The sequence below is a fragment of the Talpa occidentalis genome, unplaced genomic scaffold (assembly GCF_014898055.3).
Source record: "Talpa occidentalis isolate TD23 unplaced genomic scaffold, MPIMG_talOcc4v2.1 talOcc4.5, whole genome shotgun sequence".
NCBI lineage: Eukaryota > Metazoa > Chordata > Mammalia > Eulipotyphla > Talpidae > Talpa > Talpa occidentalis.
The window spans coordinates 116,365,366-116,389,479 of NW_023604861.1; the positions used below are offsets into that span (position 1 = coordinate 116,365,366).

General features: G+C 42.2%; 1 pseudogene; it reads left to right on the top strand.

Annotated features, from left to right (window-relative positions):
- Positions 1 to 5,121: 5,121 nt before the first annotated feature.
- Positions 5,122 to 23,187, top strand: LOC119258661 (40S ribosomal protein S25-like; annotated as a pseudogene).
- The last annotated feature ends 927 nt before the right edge of the window (positions 23,188 to 24,114 follow it).

Genomic DNA, 24,114 nt, shown 5'->3' on the forward strand with positions numbered 1-24,114 from the left:
AAAATGGGGACCCCCCCCCCAAAGCCCACGTGTCTGGCTTTATACCAACCTGGCTGCTTAACCCCACCCTCAGGTCCCAGCCACCTTCCCTTTGGTGGTGATGGGATTTGGAGTTCCCAGTGTCTTGGGCTTTGGCCTGGGGTGGGGGTGGAGTCCACAAAGCCTGTATGGAATTAGCTTTAGGATATCCTTTCCCCCTAACAAAATGACATTTGCATGTATGTACAATAGGCCTATTTTAAAAATAGCTCCTGGCATATTTGTTCTTCTCTGTAATTGTTTCTTTCCCTACAGCACTTTGTTTTTGTCCTAGAGAAGACAAGAACAAAGACCACCTGGGGCAAAAGCAAATGTAAGGACCCTCCCTATTGTTCAAAAAGGGGGAACAGGAAGTCCTTGCTGTAAGGAAAGAAGTAGCTGGTGAATGAGTGAGCTGCATTGCAACTGGCAGGTACAATTTATAAGGAATAAAACAGGAAACCCAGTCAGCAATAGGTCGAGGCATGTTCTAGAATTAACTTTATGGATAATAAAACATTCCATCCTCATTTTTAACTCCTATCATTTTTTTTCAATAGGTTATAAATAGAAAATGGAGAAGAGCAACTCTGTATCAATTCCTCCTTACATCCCAAAAAATATCAGTAAAGGGTCTTTGTGTGCAGACTACTAATGTTAGGGGGAAAAGGCAGTCCCAAAGCAAATTCCATACAGGCTTTGTGGACTCCACCCCCACCCCAGGTCAAAGCCAAAGACACTGGGAACTCCAAATCCCATCACCACCAAAGGGAAGGTGGCTGGGACCTGAGGGTGGGGTTAAGCAGCCAGGTGGATACAAAAGGCAGACACGTGGGCTTTGGGGGCTCTCTCCATTTTGGGGCCCTCGGCCAGCTCGCGGCGTCCGTCTAGCTCTGAGAGTGACTTTGGGGTTTCCAGGTCGTCGGATCGGGTAGGACGCATTAAAGACTTTATTTCCCTATTTTCTCCCTGAGTTGTACATTTTCCTTATTTCTTTTTCTCTTGTAAATAAACCTTTTATTAACCCTTTTGCGTGTGTCTGTAGTAGAGTATTCATAAGTCCCTTTAAAGCGCGCGGGTGAGGACCCACAGCCAGGAACCCGTTTAATATCGGGGTTGCTCTATAACACTAACAATTCTCCTGAAGCACAGCTTTGATTAAATTCTAACATCTTAAACAATGACAGGGATAAAATGCACTGTTGAATCTGATTAGGGATCATCGTCAGCCTTCATGGCAAATGTAAAGAAATGAAATGAAACTGTACAGTTGCATGGAAGATAAAATTGAGAGGATTATGAGAGATGAAGCAATGGAAGAAAACTCCTTGGCTGCAAAACTAAGACTTTTCTTGTAGGAATTCAGGGTCATTAAACCAAAATCAGACTTCTGGCCTTCTTCCCAAGCAAAAGCAATCTAGGAGGATGAAAGAGATCATTTATGAAAAGGAAGAGACATGCATAATCATTGAAAAGGTACATAGCAGAAGAGTCAGATCATAAGACAGTTCATGGACATTCACAATGTTAACAGGAAGGGGTTAATGTCACTTAAAAGATGAGAATAAAGGTAAAACACTACCATGCTTAGGGCTGGGGTCTGATAGCAGGACAAATGAGAATAAATGTTGGGTGCGCAAGGCCAACTTATGCCTATTACAACGTCATCCTTAGCTTCAGCTTCTCTCTCTCTTTCCTAAGGAAGAGTAGTGTAAAGCAGGATTTGGGTAGGCTCATGTCTTGGACAAACACTATCTCCTTAATACCCCCCAACATCACTATTGTGTATGTCTGGCCATGTGGTTGCTTAGATGGCTTCTCTCCTGTCCCTATGTTTCAGGGCAAGGAGAGGGGCAGCCCAGACCCCGCAAACCTGCCGGCTCTAAATAGGTTCTGCCATCCGCTGCATCAACACAAAACATATGAGACTTTAATGGGAAGAAACTTTAATACAATTAGGAAACAATAGAGGAAAGGCAAAGAATATAGTTTCTAAATCAACCACCCAAAGTTACCCACCCCCTCGTGGGTAAAAGTCCACCCAAGTAGGATGGGCCCAGAGCAAGGCCCCAAAGCCTGTCACAAGTCTAAAGCATCTTCCAGTGGGGACGCACAGAAAAGGATCAGAAACAACCAGACAAATCCGGGAAGACAAGAACAAAATCAAGATAAAAGCTGCCATTGTTATCCTCCCCACGGGTCTCTCACCCACATCTGTGTCACCCAGTCCACGACCAAAAGGCAAGCACAGTTTCTTCACGTGCCTCTCAGCTCCATGTGCCTCCTCCAGGGCTCCTTCTGGCTCCCCATTCTGCTTCCTTCATTCCTCAGTCTCTGCAGCTTCTTTTCTCTCTACTCAACTCCACCCTCCTTTTGGGTGGGGCAGGAACCTGGAACCACCCCCTTTCCTGGGGAACACCTGTTAAATTTACTCCCTATAATCTAGAACATGACACAATGTAAGGACCTAACAGACCCTTGCCAGTTCCCACTCTAGTTTGTAAAATGACACTATAACATCTCTTTGGTTGGGATTACAGACCATACCCACACTTGTAGCAGCACTATTCACAACAGCCAGGAGATGGAAGCCACCCAGCAGTCCATGGACAGATGAAGGGATTAACAAAATCAACAGTTGAAAGGTTAACATAATGTGTTGTATACATAAGAGAACAGAATATTATTCAACCTTAAACAGGAAGCAAGTCTTGCAGCTGCTACAATGTAGATGGACCTTGAGGACTCTGTGCTAAGTGAAAACAGCCAGTCACAAATACTGTGTGATACCTAATGTAGTAAAATTCATAGGAACAGAAAGTCTTTGGTTACCAGAGACTAAAAAAAAGGTGGAAGGGGAATTTTTATTTAATGGGTATAGAATTTGTTTTTGCAAGATGAAAATATTCTGAAGCTCTGTTTCACAACAATATGAATATCCTTTATACTACTTCATTGCACACTTACAAATGGTCAGATTGGTAAATTTTATGGTTTTTGCCACAATAAAAAAGGATCCTCAGCTTCACGTCAAAAGCATCACCTCTGGCTTTGATGTTCTGTGTACCCACATATAAAATCTGCTAATTCAGGTCCAATCAAAAAAAAAAAACAAAAACTTGAATCATTGTAAAATGAATAGCTCAAGCCAGTTTTTGTGCAGAATTAACCAAAATCTCTATGAGAACAAGGCATTAGACTTTTGAAGGTGTTTTATGGCTTAATACAGCATGTGAAAATAAACCGATTATTAGTGGTATCCTTATGGTTGCTGCCAAATGGAAGCAGGAATGCTGCCAAATATTGCAATTAAAAAGTACTGTGGGTGTAGAGAGTGTACATTTCCCCCTTCCCTGAGAATCAGAAACTGGAGTTTTCCCCACAGTGTTTGGGATTCTGAGCTGGGCATTAGGGATAAAGGCAATAAGCTATATATAAACGTTAATGAATGAAACGAATAGGTAGGTTTGAGAGGCACTGTAGGAGAATCCAAACACAGCATCCATTTGACAAGGAAGGTCAGAACAAGATAAGCGAATGCAGCCCAAGGCTTGCAGTTAGATGAAAAGGCTTGAAGTCTCTCTGACCTCTTGCACTTGGCCAAATAACTTTATGTTGTATTCCCCAAAATGCACAAGCTCTTTCATCTCACAAGCATTTATCCCAGTGACAACTGTATATCACAAATATAAATACTTGACTTGAACTCAATATTCTAATGACCTAACTTCATACAATGAAATTTACTCATCTTAAAATGTCAGAAATCACGCCACTCCAGAATTTGGTGAGGAATAAAGGACATGATCCACGTAAAGCACTTTGTTTAGTGCCTGGGACGTGACAGTAGCTCAGTTTTTCATTCATTCAATTAACCTCTTTTGAAGGCATTATGCTTAAGGCCTTGGGTATAAGACTCATTCTGCTCTTAGGTCTTATTCCCTCTTACTGAATGAACATACATTCATAATTGTGATGTGGGAGAGGGGCAGCAGAATGGATAGCACAGATTGGGGCCAGAGGGACAAAGAGAAATAGACTTTCAGAGGGAATGGCAGGTGACCTGAACTTGCAAGAATGGGCAGGACTGAGAAATAGAAAAGGGGGTGGAAGGGATAATCGTCTCATTTGACAGGTGAGGAAACTGAGTGTTAAAGCACAGAAGTCACTTGTTCCAGAGCCCTCATTAGCAGAAAGTGAGGCCCAAACCTGAATCCAGGCAGTTCAGCTCAGAGCCCAGGCCCTGCTCCCGTTTCCCACCGACTCCTCCTCCTCCTTACTTATTCCTCTTTTGGAATGAGATTCAGGGAATAAATTTTTAAAAATGAAATAATTCTGATTAAACTACAGAAAACTTCCTGACCCAGTTAACATCCTCATGCCCATGATTATAAGCCTTCCTTTCTTTACCTGAGACCTGGGTCTCCAGCACAAGCCAACTCTATGGAGGCCCATTCGTTTAAATAAAATTTTAAAAAACTTAAAAAAAAAAAAAGGGACATCGTATTTGGAGGTCAAGAGCCCTACTGCCTGCAGCTTTAATCTTGGCATGATCACTTCACTTCAGATGTTTATGGAGCTACTGTTTATAGAGAGGATTGAATCTTTCCAGAGGGGACAAGAATGACAGACCTTGGGCCTATCAACTTTGAGGGTCATTGGGAGATTTATTTCATCTTCTTGAGGTTTTCTTCCCCAGGTGAGAATAGTGACATTTACCAGACATTTCTCACACACTGACCAAGACCCGGGTTCATTAAAGTTCATATTTATCTGAGTGGGGCACTGGAACCTTTAAGGAAAAACAGTCTGGCATTTGTTGATATTGGCTCACACTCATGATCCAGGGGGGTCCGATGGTCACTGAAAATATGACACTTTTTTTGCTGGCTACTATAAACCACATTAACCATCCAGACTGATGGCCTGTCCTCTCCTTCCCAGTGGGAGTCATATTAATCTATATTCCGTTGATTCCAGCTCTCTCAAGTAGTTTCCTTCTCATAATCTCTTCCAACTTATGTGTCATAGAAACCCTCCAATGACACCCTATGTAGTTCATTTTCCACAAGAATGCAGAAATAGCTCAAGCTTTTCATGAAAATGGCACCAAAAGTCAAGAAGAAAGCCCCTGGCCCTCCCAAAGCCAAAGTCAAAGCAAGTGCTTTGAAAACCAAGAAAGCAGCGTTGAAAGGCATCCACAGCCACAAGAAAAAGGAGATCCACACATCATCCAGGTTTCAGAGGCCAAAAACACTGAACTCCAGAGGCAACCCAATTATCCTCAGAAGAGCTCCCCCAGGAGAGCTTATCCCATCATCAAGTTCCCCCAATCACTGATTAGTCAAGAAGAAAATAGATGACAACACATTTGTGTTCACTGTCAATGTCAAGGCCAACAAGCACCAGGTCAAACAGGCCACGAAGAAGCCCTATGGCAATGAGGCGGCCAAGGTCAGCACCCTGATTAGACCTGATGGAGAGAGGAAGGCATGTGTTCACGTGGCTCCTGACCATGATGCTTTGAATGTTGGCAACAGAACTGGGATCATCTAAACTGAGTCCAGCTGACTAATCTTAAATATTTTTCTCATTAAAAAAATAGTTGAAGAGATTATTCCAGAGCTACAACCTACGTGGAAAATGGAAAACCAAGGTAGTGAAAGCAAAAGGAGTGGGAGCTCCACTCTGGGGAAGGACAGGTAGCCAGAATGACAACTTTCCTCTCCCTCCTCAATATCTAATAGAATTAGTAGCTCCCACTTATGGGATATTTATTAGCACGTGGCCACATGCTTTATCCACCTAAGATAATTCATATAACAACTCTGGAAGACATGTTATTGCTTAGATTTTATAAAGAAAGTGAAGCTGAGAGTAGTGAAGAAACTTACTACTGAGGCCACTGAGGTCACAGAGCCTCTAAGTGTCAGAGCAGGCTGATTCCAGTTTCCTCTGTCCCCCTCCCACCTATTTTGATTCAGTTACTGGCCCATGAAGACCCCTGACTAATCTGAAAGCAGAAAAGGAAGGGATTGGAAGGAACTGATATAACTAAGTAGGCATCTCCCAGGCTCAAACTGTTATAATATTTATGAGATAAAATTAATAATCAGGATGCATAAACCCAAAGTTGAGGACTCACCCAGTACAGGAAAGAGAACAGGTTTGTAGCATGAGACAGACGCAGGATCTATTCTAGCCACATTATGTGGCTTCTCTGAGCCTCTCGGAATTCTCTCCATTAAATGGAATTACCCCCTCCTAGTTCAGAAGGTTGTTAGGACTCCATAAATTATTTAATATAAAGTCATATAAAATTCAGTAAATGCTTGAGAAATACTAAGCCCACAGCCCCTTCCTCTTGCTGGCCCCAATACTCTCTTGTCCAATCCCTGAACTCATACAAGTGAGCACCCAACAACAAAAATCTCAGTCCAATCAAATGTGTAAGTGTCCTGGCCCAGGTTTCTCTTTTGCAAGCTCTCTATCTGCAGTTTTCTTACTCACCGAAAAAAAACAAACATTTTGAATAAAAATCACCCTTACTCAGTTTTATTTTTTATGTCACTCCCTTTTCGACACAAGCTTCAATCACATGTGGGAGAAAAAAAATGTACGTAATATGCTTTCAGATATGATTTCCCTCCTTCCATCTTCCCTCTGGGCACAGTTCCCAGAAAAAGTCTTCATACCTCATAAAAATCACTGGCTTTATTATTAAGAGTTTAGTTCTGGCTAGTCTGTCTCTGTCCCAAAAGGTCTGGTTGTCAGAGGTTTTTTTTTCCCCCACATTGCTCTAAAGGAGACTAACAATGGAAAAAATTAAATAAATCTCTATAGGCAGCTGCAAATTTTATCACCGTTAAGCCATTACAAATATGACCATATATGACAAGCCACACTTGATAAGCAAAGATGCAGCTACAAGAAATAAACTCGTGACAAGGAAATGGTAATTACGTGACTTGACACAGGAGTTAGCTAACACTAAGAGCATAATCATTTTGCAATATGTAAGTATATCAAATCAATACACTGCATACCTTAAATTTAGGATTATAATATTACATCTTATAATTTTACATCTTGTCAATATTACATCTTGTCAATAAAGATGGTAGAAAAGAAATACATGACCCAAGAGTCACAATCAAATGTTTTGAATTATATCATCCAAGAGAACAAAATTCATTTTCTAATTTGTATGTAATTATGATTAATTTTCCTTGCAAATTTTTATATTTTGAAATCCTCCCCGAGTTTCACTACCCAGTGACTCCCTCTCATCCACTCATCTCCTGCCACATCCTCCCATCCTTCTCACAATACAATTTAATGGTATCCAATTGATGCCTGGAGAGGACTCTAGTCCCTAACAGGTAGATGTCACATAATTCGTTTTGGCTCCTGGCTCAGGATCTTGCACATAATGGATGCTCAATAAATACTTAAAATCAGTTGAACCACATCATATGCATCACTTTAATATCAAATAGAGCCTAAAATATTACTATCTGCATTAAATTTCATATAGCCTTAGTTATTTTATTGAGTTGGTGGATTGTTAACTTCTTTAAGGCAAGCGTGGCACTTTACACAGAACACATTGTACAATGAAACATCCCCTGAATATTCAATGGAGTGTAAATTAAATTGAACATTCCATGTAACTAACAATTGGTGAGCAGGATAGGAAGCAGCTCAAGGTCCTATATATCACCACTTTTATGGAAAATAGATGCTAATTCTTGCAGTAGACAGATCAAGAAAGAATTCACTTAATGTGTGGAAAGGTTCTTTCTCTCACTTAAATAAGGAAAGTGCATTCATTATATATAAGGTTCCCTCTAGTTATAAAAGAACATAATACATTCTTCACAGCATTGGTAGGATATAGATGATGTTTGTAAATTGTTTAGCTCAAAGACGAATGAATACTAACAAAGAGCTATGTGATAGTGATGATAACCATGATGGTGAAAATAATATTTAGAGTTCAGTGGCAATAACTCAGTCTTTGGCCTATTTCTCTAGGCTCAGTACATTCTAAATGATGCCTGGTTAGTCTGAAGAAGGGGTGGTGATTCTAATCCATGTGTTCTACCTACCTCTGATCTACAACCTCATTTATGGGAGACTAAGATTAATTTCACTAACCTTATCCTTTCTAAAATATCAAGTAAGTTACATAACACAAAAAGTATCTCTCGGGCCTCCCTGGTGGTGCAGGGGTTAAGACGCAACCTATGAAGCTATCCACAGCCACTACAGCACAAGTTCGATCCCCAGCCAGGGAGCTATCCACATGGCACAGCAGACCTCTCCTGACTCTCCTGCTGCTCCCCTCAGCAGTGTATTTCAGTCAATCTGCCTGTTCTGTTCCCCACTCTGTCTCTGGTGAATCCTCTCACCCCCCCATACCTCTGGCCTATACCCCAGTTCTTGTATGCATAAATAAATCTTTTTTTTTTAAAAGCATCTCTTTCTCCCAAGAACTAAAGATTTCAACTAGTTCTTCTACACTTCAAAGACAGAGAACTTCATTACTGTAAAAAGAAAATGAATGCCAAGTATCTTTGGAAAGCTGGTCAAATAGTGAATAAAAAGCCCTGTTTATTTAAAATTTGCTTATTTCAGGGCCTCCCTGGTGGTGCAGGTGGTTGAGCACAGCACTGTGAAGCTGTCTGCAGCCTCTGCAGTGCCAGTTCGATCACCACTGGCCTCGGAGCAACCCACATGGCGCAGCAGACCTCTCCTGTCTCGCCCCCTGCACTCCTCAGCAGTGTATTTCAGTCATTCTGCCTTTTCTGCTCCCCACTCTGTCTCTGGTGAATCCTCTCACCCTCTCACACATCTGGCCTGTAGCTCAGTTCTTGTATAAATCTTGAAAAAAAAAAAAAAGATAAAATAAAATTTGCTTATTTTGCTCCACACAACCCCCCTTGACAACTCACTTTTGGTATCCTCTACAAAATACGTTTCTCAGGCAACAGAAACATTTACATTTTATCACCCCCTGTTGGAAGGGGCATAAAATGAAGTAGTTTATCAACAGAAATGAGCTAATCCTCTCACTGTCTCCAGCACGTTCCCAAAGTCTAGGAATGTAGACCTTTCCTCATGAAAATAGAAAGTCCTCACTTAAGTCTCACTAGAAGGTGCTGCCTAAACTTCAGGCTTTCAAGGACACAGGGATGGATATGCTCAGGCTGTTAGGTGGAAGGCAATATTTCTCTGCACATTTTAATGTGTATTTCTAATGTGTTCTCTGTGTCCTTTCTTTGCCTTTCTATCACTAGCAAATCCTCAAAAGGCCTTTTAGACTATACATAATTCGGTTTGTCCTCACTCAATTTTATTCTATCATAGAGAATAAATAGCTGATTACATTCATTCTTTTTTTTAAAGATTTATTTATTTATGCATGCAAGAGCTGGGGTACAGGCCAGATGTGCGGGAGGGTGAGAGGATTCACCAGAGACAGAGTGGGGAGCAAAAACAGGCAGACTGACTGAAATACACTGCTGAGGGGAGCAGCGGGCAAGACAGGAGAGGTCTGCTGCGCCATGTGGGTTTCTCCCTGGCCGGCCAGGGATTGAACTCGTGCTGCAGAGGCTGTGGATTGCTTCACAGTGTGTTGCTTAACCCCTTGTGCCACCAGGGAGGCTCCTGATTACACTAATTCTTATCACTCTGAATAACCTTTATGCCAGAGGAGAAACTTTAGAGTTTTATCATTTTGATCATAATCTGAAATGTTCTTAGTTTATGCTCTTTTTAGTAGCAATATGTTATTATAAAAGTTTGTGGGTTTATTATTTTTTTTTTTTTTTACAAATCCCTTGAGTCCATGGGCTACTTTTTATAAATCTGGTTTCCTAATGTACTATGAAATTGGTAGATTAGTCACCAGCAACCCTCTCACACAGCACTGCATTGTTTTTCATAATGACTTTAGGAAATGTTAGAGGGCAAAGCATAGGCTCCGAAGAAAACTTCAGATTTTATGATTTCATTACAGCATTCAAGATAATTTTTCATCATTGTGCTGAACAGGTATGAGATGAGGAACTCATCAAAACAAACAAAATTCAGACTTTAATAAGCATTCATCGTGTGTTGTCATCAGCTCATTAACCCAGCATGTTATTCTTTTTTAGTAAAGAATTCTTTTTAAAAAGTCCTTGATGAGAGTCCTTGTAAATTGTTCGTCAAGCCAATTTATGTCAAGATTTTAAAAATGGAATTCTAGGATTAGAATTCTGATACTCTTCTACCGTTGGTAAAACAAATTCTACAAGAAAAACAAGGTACATTCTCTTCTAGCTTCCACTCCACTAGACTAGTGAAGCCAGAAGAACCAAGAATTTTCTGCAGTGATTATCACGAAAATGAATTTCTCAAGTGAAATCTTGCTAACAAGTCAACCTGCCACCACCACCATCCCTGACCTTCCCGGGAGCACAATGGCTTTGAGGACATGAAGAGGCTCTGTTTCAAATCAGATCCTGCGGGGAGCAAGCCAGTGTTCATTTTTCCTCCCCCAATTTTTACCTTTCTGCTTTCAAAAGACATAGACATATTTTATTCCTTAGGATTTTATTTCCTCTTTCCTTCAGCTTTCAATTGCTATCCTATTATCAAGTTTCATATGATTAAGATTTTTGCTGGAATTTGAAGGAAACAAAAGATCTGGGAGATGACAGAAAGCTTACTAGACATCAGAGAACCTCCACCCCTACTCTTGCCTCCCTTGTTAGAGCCCCAGGGGAAGATGGTATAAGATCAAGCAACCTACATCAGACTCCTTTCTCCCCTCTGGCAGCTCCTCCACACTCAGCTTCTTTACAACTTGCTGCATCCCCAGCAGTTTCCAGACAAAAACTCCTGCCATCAAACACAGAGCAGGGAGAGCCACAGAGAGACATGGGAGAGTCGCCAGAGTCACCCTCAGGACCTAGTCTTGGGTGTTTTGGTTTTTTGGTTTTTGTTTGTGTTTGTTTTTAGATTTTTTCTTTCTTGTTATTTTGGTGTTTTTCTATATTTTATTTTTTTCTTTTTTTTATATTTGAGGGCTAACTTTTTGGGTGTGCAACTTGTATAGTCACACCAGATCCCACACTGAGATGGACGTGGCCACACTTACCCAAAATCGAACATGGGCACTTTCCCACTCATGCCCCATCTAAAGCTCTGTTACTGAGCCAGGCTCTGATGACCCTGCATGCCTCCCCTTCCCTCTTAGTGCCACCAACATCACATGCCTCCTTCACTCCTTCAGCATTGCCACTCCACTGAATTGCGTGCAAAATTCTTGTTAATGCGCTGGCTCTCCACTGCTTAGCTAACGGAAATGATGATCATTTTTCATTTGATCTTTACAATCACTAAGAAACAAAATTTAAAAACAGATTTTGTTAAGTTACAAACAATGCAAAGGGCACAGCACCCAGTCTGCTTGTTTTATTACTAGGGGTAGATGAAAGAAAGCTTACTAGACATCAGAGACTAGGGGTAGTATGAAATAAATCTACCCCACCACATCTGAGCAGAGATATAGGAAAAAACGGAATCTTCCTGGTTAATGGATCTTTCTGCAGCCCAGCAGAGAGGTGACATCCAGTTCATCAGGCCCATTACTTCCAAAGAGAATTTTAGAAGATTTTTCTCAGAGGACAAGACTCCACGGTAACTCAGGTGCAAGCAAGTCAGATCCAATCACAAGAGGGGGCAACCCTATCTATCATGAGGCTTGGCCACCCCTTTAAAGCATATCCCATTATTAGATCCACTTGAAAGAGAGAAGTCTGGTGCTTAAAGGGGTAAATTTTGCAAGAGTCACACAGCTGGCAAGTAAAAGACCCAAATCCAATCTTGCTGATGCCAGCACCTCCACTTGACCTCCTTGTTGCACCCCCATCCAGGACTTTATTGTTCTAGTTAGGTTTACTTCCCATGGCCCCACTGTTCCCCCAAAAGAATTTTCAGCTGTTGTGTAAATAAGTGGGAACAAATCAAAACAAAGAGCTCTGCTCCCCCCAGCAGATTCAGTCTCAAATGGAAACCTGCACTAAGGGAGGCAGAGACAGAGCCACGACTTACTGCCACGACTTAGAGCCAGCCAGGGACAATGAGGGCACAGGAAGGGGAGACAGATAAAGCACAGTCTCACTACTTTCCAGAGAGCGGCACTTAGGGGAAGGGCTGTATAGGGGATACAGGCATGAAAGAAGAGGAGCGTGGTGTGAGGTCACAGCACAGGAGAAGCTGGAGGGAAGAGTGGACATGTGGCAGCAGCATGCCACCGAGAGGGGCAATTTTCAACAGCTGCCATGAACTAGAAACCATGAAATAAGAGTGCTAAAATTATTAGGAAGACTTCTGTGTGAAATGTTGCATAAAATATCTATATTTCCCTTCTAAAGAAACTTGCAGTTTAAAAATAGGTATTATTTTTCATGTCTTCTGAAATTAAACTGCTATTTCTATGAAGCAGTATCAACATATACCAGGCCACATGAGACACTACGATTTATTTCAGTTACACGTAGAACAAATCAGCACTTTGCCGCCACTTCTACTTCTTTTAGAAATAACTAGAGCCTTTTTGGTATGATTCATCTCTCCCATGAGTCTTGCCACTAGCCATAACTCCAGTCAATACTGGATACTTTTAGTCCCAAGAATATTTTTTTTTAAAAAGAGAAAAATTAGACATTTCAGTTTTTAAAAACACACTTTAGAATAAAAAAAAATTTCCCATAAAACATAATCAGCAAACTGGAGAACAGAAAATGAATCATATGTGCAATGACTAGATGTGCTCCTTCATTTGTTAAAAATAAGGTTTGATAATGGAGACCCAGCAGAGATGAGGCTCTCCCTTGTAGGTGTCTGGATTTCTGATGCACATTTTAGATCCTAGAGGACTCTGGGAGCATGCGTGTGCGTTCAGAGATAAATTAGTCATCATTTAGTGGACTGTTGTGCCAATTTTTCACCTTAGCAAGGTCTTGGGTTGAGAGCCCATTAAATTATAATTGCTCTTTGGAGACTGGCTTCCTCATATACAAAGCTGAGTAATGAAATAGCGATGCATCATATCAGGAGATGAAATTATGGAGCCTATTTTCACCTTAGCAGGGAATACTTCACCTAGTAAACAACCCAATAAAAAAAAAAATGCTAAAATGTTAAAATAGAAATCGTGATGTTAACGTCCAAAGTGCTGAAAAGATGATTAAGATGTTAACCAAAAAAGATTTTCTAGACTTTGTCGAGAAAGCCATTGTCCCAACTACAGACTGGCTTCAATAACAGTCGTGCAAGGCTAGGGGAGCATTTATCCTCAGAGTATGGCCTATGACATAAGCCATTCAAGTGAAACTGACCCTCAAGTAGACAAACTCCCATCCCTTTCACCCTTTTTCCAAGACCTTCCTTACTAAGGACAATAATAAGTTATATGCAGTCATGGGAATATTTAGGACTCTGAAGAGTAAACAATCAAGTGCCCTCGATTTTTCTTTATCTTTTTGAGGTTAAATTCACATAGAGTTAATCACTACTTTAAAATGTATATAGTTCAATGGCATTCAGACCATTCAAGTGTTATATAATTATCACCTCTATCTAAATCCAAGACACTTTCACCTCTCTACAAGGAAGCCCTGTTAAGAAATTACTCCTGGGGTCCTCCCTGGTGGCACAAGGGCTTAAGCACCGCATTAAGAAGCAATCCGCAGTTCAATCCCCAGCTGGCCAGGGAGCTACCCACATGGCGCAGCAGACCTCTCCCAACTCGCCCACTGCTCCCCTCAGCAGAGTGTTTGTCAGTCTGCCTGTTCTGTTCCCCACTCTGTCTCTGGTGGATTCTCTCACCCCTGCATCTCTGGCCTGTACCCCAGCTCTTGTATGCATAAATAAATAAATCTTAAAAAAAAAAAAAAAAGAAGTTACTCCCATTCCCTCCTACCCCAAACCCCTGGTAACCACTAGTTTGCTGTTTCTATGGATTTGTCCATTGGAAATGTTTCCTATAAATGGAACTGTACAATGTAGAATCTTTAGTCTCTGGCTTTGCCTACTATGAGGTATATTCTATATTATAACATGTATCAGTAGTTTATTTCTTGTTCATGTCTGAATAATATTCCACTGTATGAATGCACCATATTTTCTTTATCCATTTTTCAGTTGATGGACAGTTTTGGTTGTTTCCACCTTTCAACTATGAAAACTGCTGCTATGAACTGGGGCCCTCATTATTAATATCCTCAGCAATTTGCATACAACACTCATTTGATCCTCTAATGATATTCTTCCTACTCATTTTTGGATTATTTCTCAGACAAGAAAAATTTTAAAAGTACGATCACCCATTTACTAAATGATATGACCCAGGACACTTGACTCTTAGAGAGCTCTGTACGAAGACATACACATACATATGTATAAGACTTCTAGGCTTTTTTAACTCTTATTTTTATCTGGGACTAATTTTCCTGGGCAGGTGAGATCATGAAATTTCATTGCATGCTCCAAACTCCATTTAAAACTGGCTCAGACCTCCCCGGTAGTGCAGCGGGTTGAGCGCAGTGCTGTGAAGCTCTCCGCAGCCTCTGCAGCGCCGGTTCGATTCCCGGCCGGCCAGGGAGGTATTCACATGAAGGGTAGACCTCTCCTGTCTTGCCCACTACTCCCCTCAGCAGTGTTTTCGGTCCCCTCAGCAGTTTTTGGGCCATCTGCCTGTTTTGCTCCCCACTCTATCTCTGGTGAATTCTCTCACCCTCCCACACTTCTGGACTGTACCCTAGTTCTTGTATAAATAAATAAATCTTCAACAACAAAAAAAAACTGTGGCTCTACTTTAAGCTCCTAGATCATCTTTAAAGTCTAGCAGTTTTCATCAGCTATACAGCTAATACAGTATCACTAGCCCATACCTGGCACAAAAGAAATGAAATTTTGAGGTAAGAGGGAAGGAGGGAGGGAAGCAGGGAAAAGAAGGGATGGGCACACTAGACACACTCACTGCCAAGGTCAGCAAAATATTGTTCCTGTGTCTTCCTGAGTATTGTGCCCCTTTTCCACACAACAGGATCATGAGTCAAGGAAACCTTGAAGAAAGTCTAGATTGCAGTTTTAAAAAATAAAGTCAGCGGTGAAAAGTGCTTATAGTCAAATTCCCAATCAGCAAGTTCCTGCCAAAGCATTAAACCTTTTTCCCCTCCCCATATGGAAACAATTTCACTCTAAAAACAAAAATTCCTATGTAAACTACAGAACAACACAGCACTCCACAAAGGGCATCAACCGCACTATTCTGCCACCAAGGTTAGATTACCCAGCCCCATTCTGTGTGCCCAGGGCACATGATCGCTGAGTCCATTAATCCTTCAACCAAATAAGGCCTGGATTAATTTATGATCCTACCCCAAAAAAGTATAAAGTTCTAGGGCACTAAACCAGGTACCAGAATTCTCTGATCCTAAATCTACTCTGGAATCATAAAATCTCAGAAGCCTAGTTCAGATCCCCACACTTTTCCCAAATGAAATGCACATTTAAAAAAAAAAAAAAAAAGATTTCCCTAGTTGGAGCTGGGTTGAGTGAAGAGCTGCTCACAGCTGGAGCCCATTGTCTAGGGTCTGCTAGGTTTTGTTTTTTCCAAAAACAGAAGAACAAAAAATCAACCAGCAAACTTTAGCAACTGATAAGAAGTTGTCACTTTATCTATGATAACTCAGTACTTTAAATTTTTTTCCCTATTTCCTGTTCCAAACCAGGTCTTCTGATGATGATGGAGGACAGGAATAGAAAAACTGGAAAGGAGGTGCTGCAAGACCAGAAACCTGGCTCACACAAGGCAAAGAGCTGGAAGTGCAGGTAGGGGATTAGCATAGGCATGACCCAGCTATAGAAACCAAGATGTAATCTAGGCATAGATTACAAAGCATAAGATCCAAGCAGGTATCAGACTGCTGTAGGGAGTGTCTAGAGCACAGAACCCAAAGGTAAAGATATGGAGATTAAGCCCATTGTGGCCCACAGTTATCCAAAATCAGCAACCAAGGGAAGACTCACAAGGAGTGAGCCCCTCCCCACAAGAAGACTACCTGTGCAATGTCTGCACAGACTCAGGGCAGCAGTCCATCAGCCCACCTGTGCCTATGCAGGTGCTCCTTCTCACCAACTCTCTCCCTCTGCAGGGCAGCAGCCTTCCTGCCTGCCCATGAGCTATATGTGCCATGCCTGGGCTTCTCTTCACTGACCTCCCTCAGCAGAGGCCACTCTCCTCAAGGCCGCCTGCCTGGAAACATGTAGGCCTCTCTCAGCAAACCTGTCCCTCTCACAGCAGCCCTTTCTGCCCGCTTGCGTCTATGCAAGTGTCTTATTCTTCTGTCCCTTTTCTAATAAACCTGTTCTTTAAATATAACGTCTCTGGGCCTCCCCTGGTGGCTCAGCGGTTGAGCACTGGGTTGAGAAGCTGCCTGCAGCCTCTGCAGTGCTGGTTCGATCCCTGGCTGCCGGTGAGGGTCCGACATGGCATGACAGACCTCTTCTGCTGTGCCTGCTGCTCCCCTCAGCAGTGTACTTTGGTCCTTCTGCCTGTTCTATTCCCCACTCTGGCTCTGGTGAATTCTCTCACCCTCCCGCGCTTCTGACTGTACCCAGTGCTTGTATACATCAATCCAAAATAAATTAAATATAACGTCTCTGTCTCGTGGGGAAACTCGCCAAGCATCGCTGAAAACAGGAGCTCTAGTGAAATTCCCAGAGTGAACCCAAGGACCCCACACTCCAAACCCATTAACTCCAAAAACAACATCAATGACAAAGGCTAAGCATCAGAATCAGAGAAGCTTGTTAAAAATACAGATCGCCAAGGACGGAATCTGTTTCTGGTAAGTCATTAGGTACAACCAGGTTTGGGGTCCACTCTCAGGATGGGTGCTGGGTTGAAGTTCCACCAACAGCTGCCCAGAGACTTGACTTTGTCTAAGTGGTCACAAAAGCCCCTTCATTACTCACTGACCCAGGCTGACCACATTGCAGTTGGGCTTCTCCCCTCCCCACAGTGCCCTGAGCTTTGACTTGCCCCAAGCCTGAAGCAAGCACTCAAACGCAGACCATCTGACCTTAACAGTTCATCCCAGGATCTGCTGACTACAGATTAAAACATTTCCTGTCAAACCTCCCCATTCTGGTCACTGTGCCTCAGAACCGCTTTTCTCTCAAAGTTCCTGCTAAGCCTGCTTACTCTTCCCTATAAGAAAAGCCTTTTTAAGGGACCAGGAAAAAGACTAATTATAATAAAGTAAAAATCAAAATCAACAAGCAACTATAAACCAGAGACACACTAGGGGGGGAGGGGGAAGGGAGTAGGATCAAAACAAAGGAGGTGGGAATTGTATGGGGACTATAACTAAGATGAAAATGCATACATTGCGCAAAAATTAAAAATTATGTAAAATAAAAAAAAAAGAAAAATGTATTTGATGTAAAAAAAAAAAGAAAAAGAAAAGCCTTTTCCTGTTTGGTTTTGAGATATTTGAAGACCCAAGCATCTGCCTCTATTTCAACAACCTTTTTCTTACTCAAGCCTAGACTTATTTTTATTTGACAAAGCCTTCAACCACTGACTAGGCCTCAACCTTTTCAGAGGCTTCTCCACAGAGGAAAAGATTTGGGAGACCATTGGGGGTTCTTATGCATGCAATAAACTGGCTGGGGATTTGACCCCACAGACAGCCTTGGGGGTGCACTCACAGAGAGTATATGTCTGTGTAAGGGCAGGAAGGGACACAGTGCAGGTTTTCTGATCCCATGCAGACCGGGTAAAGGAGGAGTCAGAGTCCTCAGTGGTTTTGCAGGTCTTTTATTGGGGTTCACCAGGCATATGGCAGGCAGGGGTGCTGGGGAGCCGGGAGGCTGGCAGGCCTCCCAGCCCCCAGCAGGTCTTCGCTCTGGGCTCCCCGGCCTTCTCTCAGCTTCTGCTTCTCTTGCTTCTCTCTCGTTCTCGGCTTCTGCTGCTGCTGCTGGCATCCAGCAGAAATAGGCCACGTGACGCGTGACGTGGCCCTTAAAAGCCCAGTCTCAGCCCAGGTGAATCCCATCTACCTCTGCCCACACCCTACTCCAGGTGCCCGCCATCAGGCATGCGTTCAGGACTGCAAGGATCCATCATCTATCCTGATGGCGGGAGGGCAGAAAAGCCTGACATTTTTCCTTACCCTACAGTCTGTTTTATGATCTTAGTTCAGAACTCAGTTTCTGGCATTTGAACATCAGGCCTATAGGGAACCTAAAATGAAAGGCCTTTTTTTCCCAATTCTTAAAACTCAAAAAAGGTAGAAGTGTCTGCTGTGAAATATTTCTCTCCAGAGATATAGCCAGCATCCATGCATCTTCCAGAAACGTTTTACAGTTGTCAAGGCCCCTCTGTCCAAATGATCTTAAAAACTGACTGTTTTCCTCCAAGGAGCTGCCTCCCTTGACTTCCTTGACTACCCAAGGTTGAGATGTGCATTTTTCATAAAGTATGACTAAGCAGAATCTAAACAGGCTGCCTCCTTCCCCCTCCCAGCTAAACACTTGGCCTTGGCTTGGCAAAATTCTTGCCAGGAAATCACCCAGGCTCTTAAGACTGCTGATTTTATGAGAAGAGGAAATGCCAAATGAGAAGAATTTCTCTCTAGATATAAAACTCCCTTCCCATCAGAATTAGAAAGCATTAGGCTGTTTCTAGTCTAATGTTTAAAACGATTTCATTTGGTGGTTGTTTCTATTAATAATTACACAATTATGTCCTATTATACAATTCTATTATGTTGCCAACATTGTCTTTCAAGTACAAGAAACAAACAAATCTATGCTGTATTCTTTTAAAAATTATATGACAGGGCATGCTGTGTATATAATGCTACCAGCCCGGTGCTAAAGAAACTAGCTAACACCGTTCTGAAAGCTCTTGCCTTCTTGTCTTTCCTACTCCCCTAGAAATAATAAAGAGGTAACCAACAGGTTAATAATACCTAGCATGTACTGGGAAGAAAAACCCTGAAGTGGAAACATCTGGGCTTATATGTCAGCTCACCACCCATCAAGGTAAGTGTGTCTTAGGCAAGTCTCCTAACCACTTCAAGCCTTTATCTAGAAAAGGAAGCCAAGTAACACAGCCTCCTCATTTGGTTGGAAAAGAGGCCATTTGAAAGCACTTTAAAACAGTTAAGTGTTTTAGAAAATGAATACAAAACTCCATCATAACTACCTTCCAGTCAACCCAGCTTTATTTTCTACCTCCAAAGAAAAACCAGCTCTCACCTTTGTGGTATGTCCTGAAGTCTTCCTGAATGCTTTTGTCAAAAAGGGTGACTCACACTGCATGTTGGCACATTGACAAATATCCAAGTGTGTAATGTATGCAAATCTAAGACAAATCTTATGTAATATAGGAACATGCACCCTAAGTGTAAGCACAATAGCACCCCACTTGTCCAAGGCCTCATTTAAACACTTTTCTGTATTAAACAATAAACTTACACAACTCAGAACCTATTATACACATAAAAGCACAAATTTTGTCCATTTCTAATGGATCAGAAAGGTAATGTTGTTCCAAATAAATCTTATCATCATGGGGCTCTAATATATTCTATTTCTCATGCTGAAACTGCAGTGGAGAATTATTGTGTTACAGGATTCCCTCACTATTCCAAAATAGAGCATTCCTATGAAAACTTCCATAAGCTGATACGGCATAAAGAAAGAATGGCCATTAATTTATATGGAAAAAATGTTGTGCAACTTCAGAACCCCAAAATAACCTATCAAATCACACATAAAACCAAAATAATACCAACATATAGTAAAAGCAGGAATGAGATGATATACCATGTAGAAAGTAGTTCTGGGGAAAAGGAGCTTAAAGGTACCGCTGGAGGGTGGGAGGATAGAATAGCAGCTGCCTCTACACCGGTTACTGCAAAAATGCTGAAAGCTATTTTCGCTTTTGTCATAAATGCACAGAAAAGCCCTTTGAATTTCTTTATATTAGCAGAAACTGGTTCTAAAGTCACTCTTCTGTAAAAGTAAAGTGGTGTAATGCAAAACTTTGGCAAGTGGTGGATACGTAAACCACCAGGTTACCATAGGGAAGGAAACGGGAGCACCACAGACAGGCTAATCAAAAAGCGCTTTTTTAGTATATATTGTTTCTCTCATCCTGGGCCTTTAAAAAGAGTTGAAAGTCAAGGCTCTGCCTTGTGTGACATTACCTTCTGTGGCGAAGGATGTCCTGAAGGATGTCCCGAGCCGGGAAGGGCAGAGATTGTGAACAGCTGAACTGGGCACCCAGGCTTCAAAAGAACTGTGTCACCATACAAATTCCAAAGCGGAGACCCCAGTGTACCTGGACCCTTTTCCAACAAATCAGACACATCGCCAGAGGCATGCAAAACACAGCTTCAGAACAACAGCAAAAACAGCAGGGCCCCGTAAGAATCTCACCGCCTCTAGGTGCACATCGAACCAAATAAATAAGAAGGGGGGGCACAATCCACCTTGAAGGAGCCCTCCAGGTGATTCTGATAAGCCCTGATTACTTCCTGGTTTGGGGATAAAGATTGGCATTTTAGGTTTTTATCATCTTCCTCAAGCCTGAAGTGGTCCTGGCTTCAGGGTAAACTCCCTTGCTTTCCACTTTTTATCATTTTTATCATTAATAAAACATGAAATCATGAGTATCAATAACCAAAGAAAACAAACAGGCAAAACACAACAGAAATATATTCTTCAACTGTGAAAAATATGGTGGGTCCCAGAGGGTGGGTGAGGGACAGGGGCGCTGATGGAGGGGGTTATGGGCACTGTAGAAGCCCTGAGCTTTGGTGGGAGGTGAGCGCAGCATGTGCACTTGCCGAGGTGTGCAGATATACTCCATAATTAGATAGCTATGTAAAAAAGTCAAAACTAATAAAATTTGGCTTAAAAGTAAAACTAAAGAATTTCTAATATCATGTTTGTATAAAGGAAAACAAGCAATACAGGGCAAATAGAAGGCCACTGGGGGCTGTGTCTCCCAGAACACAACATGACCTATATCCTCCAAATAAAATCGATGGTACATATCATCTTAGAGCCTGCTTTTCTCACTGCTGTATATAATCACCAATACTTTATGTCTTTACGTATTTCTATTGCGCTGTTATTTTTAATGATAGCACAGTTTATCCCAAGTTATTTAAGAAATTTTCTATTGTTTGCTATTTTGGTTGTTTACAACTGGGAACTCTGTAGGGTAAATGAAGATTGCTCAGGCTTTTGTGCCCTTGGCCACTGTGGGTATCACCTGTGGTCCTGAATGCAGGAGGCGCTTGGAAGTGTGGGCACCTGGAGCATGGTGTGGGTATGTGTAAGTGGGCACACCTGAGATAAGAGACTGACGCGCCTAGAGACTGAGCTTGTAAGTGGGGTTGGGGGAGTGAGCAGAGAAGGCAAAAGAGCCCAGGTGGAGCAACTCCTCCCTGCCCACACCCCTGCCTGCCTCCCTACACATGGTACAGAAAGAGCCTCAAAAGCCTGAAAAAGCCACTGAGGGCTCCAGGACTCCTCCTTTACCTGTCTGCTCAGATCACAGAGAACCTGCTCTGAGCCTTGCTAGCATAACAAAATCTTATAAATATTATAAGCAACTTAAAGCTGTTTCTTTTTTGCACTCCTGTGGTTATTTCCTTGCAGTATAAATAGAGGAGTTCAGAGCTAATGTTTGCTTTTATTTGCTCTTTGTTGTATTGTAATTTTACTTGTGAATCTTCTTGAGTTACCTATTTATGTTTGCCAAATAAAATATGTTGACTTTTTCTTTATTAATCACAGAAGCATCTAGTTCAACAATCAGTAAGAAAATACATGGATTTGCCCACATGCTGCATATTCAAGAGAACTGAGGTCCAATGATAATTCTATTTTTCATATTTTAGGAACTCCATACTATTTTCCATTGCAACCATACCTTTTGATATTCCCACCAACAGTGTACAAGGGCTCCAATTTCTCCACCTCCTCATTAATGTTTGTTATCCAACAAGCCCACTTTGGCTATCTAGTCAAAATGTTATAGGGCAACCCCGATATTAAACGGGTTCCTGGCTGTGGGTCCTCACCCGCGCGCTTTAAAGGGACTTATGAATACTCTACTACAGACACACGCAAAAGGGTTAATAAAAGGTTTATTTACAAGAGAAAAAGAAATAAGGAAAATGTACAACTCAGGGAGAAAATAGGGAAATAAAGTCTTTAATGCGTCCTACCCGATCCGACGACCTGGAAACCCAAAGTCACTCTCAGAGCTGGCTGGACGCTGCGAGCTGGCCGAGAGCCCAAAAATGGAGGGCCCCCAAAGCCCACGTGTCTGCCTTTTGTATCCACCTGGCTGCTTAACCCCACCCTCAGGTCCCAGCCACCTTCCCTTTGGTGGTGATGGGATTTGGAGTTCCCAGTGTCTTTGGCTTTGACCTGGGGTGGGGGTGGAGTCCACAAAGCCTGTATGGAATTTGCTTTGGGACATCCTTTTCCCCCTAACAAAAAGATTTAAGAGCAGTGTCCAGCAGATATTGCACACCCACGGTTTATAATAACATTATTTACAACAGCCAAGAGGATGCAGCAGCCCAAATGTCCATCCACAGTTAATCAAAATGTGGTATGTATATAAAAGGTACTATTATTCAATCTTTTTTTAAAGATTTATTTATTTATGCATATAAGAACTTCACTAATAACCAAACAGTACAAATCAGATAGCTGCTGATCTCTGAGCTTCTCCATGCTGCCAACGATGATAAGAAGAAAGAGACTGGAATGTTGGCCAAGAAAGGCAATGACCAGGAATGAAGCTGGGGGCAAGTCCAAGAAGGATTCCAAAAGCACAGTTCGAGACCAGCTCAGTGACATATTCTTGTTTGACAAAGCCACATACGACAAACTCTGTAAGGAAGTCCTCATAACCCCTGCTGCTGTGACTGAGAGGATGAAAACCCGCAGATCCTTCAGGAGCTCCTCAGTAAGGGAGTTATCAGAATACTTTCAAAACACAGAGCACAAGTGATTTACACCCGAAACATCAAGGACAGAGATGCAACAGCTGCTGGCAGAGATGCTTGAATAGATCCCAAGTGCACGTTTTGGAAAATAAAACTTTATTAAATAAAAAAAATATATACACATTGATTTTACAAAAAGAGATCAGGGGCCAAGATGACCCTAAATGAAGATAGTTTTCTTTCCAGACAAGGTCTGACAGTTTTGCCTTGGCAGCTGTTACCCCCAGGCCACCTGGAGTCAGGATTGCCCCAGGGCGCTGCAAGAAGTTCATTAGCCAAATCCTGTCAGCGGAAGCACAGAGGAGAATTTTCCCTCACATGCCTGACACTCTTGGTCATTGAAGTTCAGCTACTTTCTTGTATCTGGAATCTTTCAGTGGACCTTATTTTTTTCCAACCGTGACTAAATGGACTTTTAATCAATTTGCACGTCTAGAAGGCGAGCCGCCTCCACATAGGATGGTGTTCCAGCGCGCTTTGCACGGGTCAGCAGAGCCTGCAGTCTTCCGGGGCGCCGAGTTGATAATGGAAGACAGCACAGGCCCTTCACAGCCCTGGAGCGCTGTGGTTACAAGCTCCGGCCTGCATTAGCAGGCCGGAAAATACGCACATCGGTACAAGCACTGCCAGACCCCTCCCTGCAGCTCTTCTGTTTGGCTGAAAGCTGCAGAACCTGCTCCAATGCACCAGCTGGGGAGGAAATGAATCTCACAATAAAAATGAGGTGCTCACCTCGCTGGCTGCCACACATTTACCTGCAGGCAGACCCCTGGTTCCCCAGCATGTCCAACTAGGGCCATTATACAGCTTGCAGGAGCTGGTGGGAACACGGGTTTCTCATTCAGCAGAGTATTTTTTTTTTAAGATTTGTTTTTATTTATGCATACAAGAACTGGGGTACAGGCCAGAGGTGGGGGGATGAGAGGATTCACCAGAGACAGAGTGGGGAACAGAACAGGCAGATCAACTGAAGTAAACTGCTGAGGGG